Source organism: Triticum aestivum, chromosome 3A (assembly GCF_018294505.1).
Source record: "Triticum aestivum cultivar Chinese Spring chromosome 3A, IWGSC CS RefSeq v2.1, whole genome shotgun sequence".
Lineage (NCBI taxonomy): Eukaryota > Viridiplantae > Streptophyta > Magnoliopsida > Poales > Poaceae > Triticum > Triticum aestivum.
Window position 1 is genome coordinate 32,793,117 of NC_057800.1, and position 5,115 is coordinate 32,798,231.

General features: G+C 49.8%; 1 pseudogene; it reads right to left on the reverse strand.

Moving 5' to 3' along the window:
• Positions 1 to 1,620: 1,620 nt before the first annotated feature.
• LOC123056681 (KDEL-tailed cysteine endopeptidase CEP1-like) lies at positions 1,621 to 3,112 on the reverse strand (annotated as a pseudogene).
• Between the last annotated feature and the right edge of the window lie 2,003 nt (positions 3,113 to 5,115).

A 5,115-nucleotide genomic window follows, 5' to 3' on the forward strand; every position in this document is an offset into this window, starting at 1 on the left:
CTTCTCTTCCCGCCCACCGCACAGCCGCTGCCGCCCTGATTCGCCCACAACACCGCCGCCGTCCCCCGCCTGCGCCAGATCCGATCGTGCGCCACCCCCGCCGCCCCTCCGTCGCTCCTCCGCCACCGCTTCACCTCAAATCGCCGCTGCACCGCTGCTGCTTCACCGCCCTGATTCGCCATCCCCGCCACCTCGACGCCGCCGCCCTGAATTGCACCGCACTGTCACTGTCCACATTGCTGCCATCCCTATTCGCCCGCCGCCCAGCCGCCACCACCTCGTTGCCGTGATTCGCCGAAGAAGTTCCCGAAGGGCAAGACGGGGTTCTTCGGCGTGCAGGCGAAGCCATCCGGCACTGTCACACGTTAAAACACAACGGGAGAAATCATTTTGTTCTGGACAAAATTGACTAAATATTGCAACAAATTTTGAAATCAAATATACATTATACATGCACACCCAGACAACCAGAAGGCGAGAAATCATACATGCATACTTGTCTTTGGAAGTAATTAAGGGGCACTTCTATGGGAAACCATGGCTTTTACTAAGATAGATTCGATTAGAGAGGAAAGCTGTGCTGAACCACTACAAGGGGCAGCTAGCTAGGGTTTAAACAACTACAAGGAGAGATGCCCACTTCTGCTCCAAAACCATGGCTTTTTACAACCTCATAAAAGTGGAGGTAATAGTAAAGCTAAAGTGCAGCAAAGCTGTTGTCGGAAAGTTAACAGTGAGGTCTTGTACAATGGAGGTGCTTAGAGGAGGTGCTTAGAGAAATAAATCAGACTTTTTTTAAGCACCGGTGCTTATTTGTACAGGGTAGACGCTTAACTAAGCGTCTCTTCTGTAGAAATAGGCACCAGTGCTTCAGAAAATCTCGATTTATTTTTCTAAGCATCCCTCTAAGCATCTCCCATTGTACAAGGCCTGAATGCTTAGAAAACCGAAAGCTGTCGGATGCAGGATCGCAAATTGCAGTAACATCGTCCAGGGGCGCGAAACAGTAAGCTCTACTAAGCGTTATAACAAAACGAGCTACTATGTCGAAAGAAAGAAAGAGGGATGGCTCCCCCTCTTTCTCAACAGCCAGTGCTCATCCGGGGGATAGCTATGGTAGCTTTTGAGTTTTCGCTTTTCTTTGCTGTAAGACTTGATGATTTCTTTTAATGAAAATCGGAAAGAGAGCTCTCTTTTATCAAAAAAATGTCGAAAGAAAAAAGAGGTAGTACTGCTTTCACACAGAAGAGTTGATTATTGATTTCTTCAGGTTTCAGGTTCGGATGCTGACAAAACCCGGTACTTCTTGATGGTGGCTTGCTAATCAAGTCTGTAGTGACATCCACCTCCTCATAAAGCAGGCATTGCATGATCTAGAATTAAAGCGTTAGTAGTTGATTGAATAGAACCTTAAAGATTACACACAGAGATATTTCGACAAAGTCACACAGAGATAATATTGTCTTTATTTGATATATATAGCAAAATGCTCATGACAATAATGATTACTTCTTTACAAGTAGCTGATGCATGCGTTAATTTCATCGTGATTGATTTTATTTTGTTTCTACTAGTTTGCAGTAATTACTAGTATGTAATATACTCCTGTTGGCGTATTGATCAGAGTTCGTCATGGACAGACTGAGGGTTGGGCGAGGTCTTGACCGGGTAGGAAGCGCCCATGGCGATCCCGCATAGGCCCTTCTTATCCTTGACGTCGCGCTCCATGCGGATGTATCCCATCTCGCCCCACTCCTCACCCCACGAGTTCTTCACGACCCAGTACTTGGTGCCGTCTACGGTGGCGCCATACCCCACCACCGCAACGCCATGGTCCAGCTCGGTCCCGCACTCCCCGGCGAACACCCCCTCCGAATGAAACTGAAACCTGCCCGCGTCGACGGCCACGGACACCGGCTGTGCGGCCACAGCCTTCCTTAGCGCCTTCTCGTTGTTGGCCGGCACGTCCTCGTACCCGTCGATGGTGACCACGCGGGGCGCCCCGGTGTTGCAGGAGGAGGCCTGCTGGGCCGTGTACGGGTAGGCGTCCTCGGTGGCCGCCCCGCCGTTGTCGGCGATGTACCGGAATGCCTTGTCCATGAGGCCGCCGTGGCAGCCGGAGTTGCCGTCGGCGTTGTCGCAGTCCACCAGCTCCTGCTCCGACAGCGACGTCAGGTTCTTGGTCCGGATCGCGTTGATGCCCTCCACGGCTGCGATCGTCGAGAAGGCCCAGCAGCTGCCGCACTGCCCCTGGTCCTTGACGGCAGTCACCGCGCCCTTCTGCCGCCAGTCGACAGAAGACGGGAGCCGTGCATGAAACCCCCACCACCTGCCTTAGCCTTTGGGCTGAACATGCGGTGGTGCGCGATGCGGGAGGAGGCGTAGGTGCGGCGGAAGATGCATGCACTTCAGGAGCTTCATCTTCATGACGGTGCATATATGCTTGCTACTTCATCTTCATGGGCAGTGCGCGTCCCCCCAACTCCAAAGTTCGTGTGCCCCAGGCCCCAAAAATACATGCGTTCCTTGCCTTCTCTAAAAAAAAAAAGTTCCTCTCCTCCATCTGAAAAAACCAAATAAAAAGAAAAAATTTACCATTGTACCTACCAGTGAGCGCCACTTTGCATAGCCTTTCATTTAAAAAATGCATAGGATCCTCACCTCCATTTTAAAATATATTTTAAAAAATCCTCACCTTAAAATAAAATATTCCAAAAGCTTTCTCACTGTGGTCAACAAGCTTGCGCTATATGGCATAGCTAGTTGGCCGTCCTTCTCCCGACCCATAAGAGCATCTCCAACAGCCGCGCTAAACTAGCGCCGCGCCGCAAATTAGGCCGTTTTAGCGCGCGCGCAACGCGGCGGGTCGCTCCAGCGGGCGCGCAAAAACGGCGCGCGCGCTATAACGGGTTGGGCGCGCGGTCGAAAACACTTAGACGCGCGGTGTATTTCGGGCGCCCGCTGCAGCGCGCGGCACACTCCAGCGCTCGCGCCCGCACTTCCTCTCCCACTTCCACCCCCCGTCCGGCCGCGCCGCCGCCGCCGCCCGCGCCCCCCGGCGACCGTTCAGGCTTCCCCGGCCTATCCCCGCGCGCCCGCGCTTCCGCCCCATCCCCTCCTAGTCCCGCCGGCGCTCGCGCGCCTCCGTCGTCCGAGGAACGGCGCCCGAGCGCTCGCTGCCGCGCCTACAAGGTATGTATTGCTCAAACTTCATGAATTTGATGCATGTTTTGAATTGTAGCTTTTATTGTATAGTATTGAACATTATAGATGAGTTCGTTGTATGATTCTTCCAAAGAAGAATTTGATATGAAAGAGGAGGAGGATCTTGTAATGATCCTAGCTATGCATATAAAAAAACCGAAGCATGGTGGTTCGGTTATGGGTCGGCAGAAAATTTGGAGGGATAGGATCGATGCCCACAACAGATTGATCAGGCATTATTTTGCGGAGAATCCCATATACCCTGAGTCGTATTTTCGTCGCCGGTTTAGGATGAGCACCGAGTTGTTCAGGCGCATTGCAGAGAAACTAGCGAGCCATGACCGTTTTTTTCAGCAAAGGAGGAATGCCGCCGGATAGCTCGGGCATAGCACCTTTCAGAAGGTGACAGCCGCTTTGCGTATGTTGGCATACGGTATACCGGCTGATCTTGTTGATGATCACTTGGCTATGGGTGAGAGCCAAGCCATCATGTGTGTCAAGCGCTTTGCAGTGGGAATTGTGCAAGTGTTTGGCGAGGAGTATTTGAGATCTCCCAATGCTGAAAACGTCGCAAGGCTATTGGCGATGAACAAAGCTCGCGGTTTTCCTGGCATGCTTGGCTCAATAGATTGCATGCATTGGAGTTGGAAGAATTGTCCAAAGCATGGCATGGGCAATTCCACGGCCAAAAAAAGGGTTCCACTATAATCCTTGAAGCGGTGGCCGATCAGGAGACTTGGATTTGGCATGCATTCTTTGGAATGCCTGGATCTTTGAATGACATCAATGTTGTCAACCGGTCACCACTGATGAATAAGATTGCAAACGGTGAGTTGCCACCGGTGCAGTTTGTAGCAAATGGCCGTACGTACAACTATGGCTATTATCTAGCGGATGGAATCTATCCAAAGTGGCAAACCTTCGTGAAGCAGTTGAAAAAGCCGGAAGGTAAGAAAAATCTTGACTTCCACAATGCTCATGCGGCGGCTAGAAAAGATGTGGAGAGAGCATTTGGGATTTTGCAAGCCCAATTTACTATTGTGAGAGGACCGGCTAGATTTTGGGATCAAAAAATGCTTTGGTACATCATGCACGCTTGTGTGATCATGCACAACATGATCATCGAGAATGAGCGTGGTCAAGATTTAGACTACTCACAGTATAAGCTCTTGGGATATCCCGTGTGAGTGCGACGGAGGGCTCAAAGGGTAGCCCGTTTTATTGCCTCCTATCATGCCATTCGGCGTCCCGCAACGCACAATGAACTTCAGAATGATTTGATTGAAGAGTGGTGGGCATGGCATGAACGACAAAGAGCATGATGATATCTGCATTCGACGTTGTATTGTTCATGAACTATTTGTTGTGTTTATTGCATTTGTTGTACTGAATGATAAACTATTTGTTTGAATTGTAATGATAACAAAATTAAACTATTTATTGTTGATTTATTTTGTTTGTTTGATCATTTTTGCTCATAAAATACATGTATATGTGGTTTGTGCGGCGCACGCGCGCTGTATTTTTTCGCTCTGCTGGAGCGGCGCGCGCGCTGCATTATAGCGCGGCTGCTGGAGTCAGCGCAGGCGGGCGTGCTAAACCAGCCGAAGCGCGCGCGGCAAACAGGTTTTTTGCGCGCGGTGCTTAGCACGACTGTTGGAGATGCTCTAAGGGGGGTGTGCCCCAACACCAACTGGGCAAGCGCAAGTGGACACACCTTCTGAAGCTAAGATCGTATTTGATCATGGATTCATGGTACGTACAATAGCTTATCAATCATGTAGTCAGCATTGCAAATTATTTCTTATGTATTGAAAATTGTTCGTCATGATTAATAATATATATTTTTTCTAAGAAAGAAACAAAAAAGAAGCATTTTTAAATACATATAAAAGTAAAACTAAACAACCG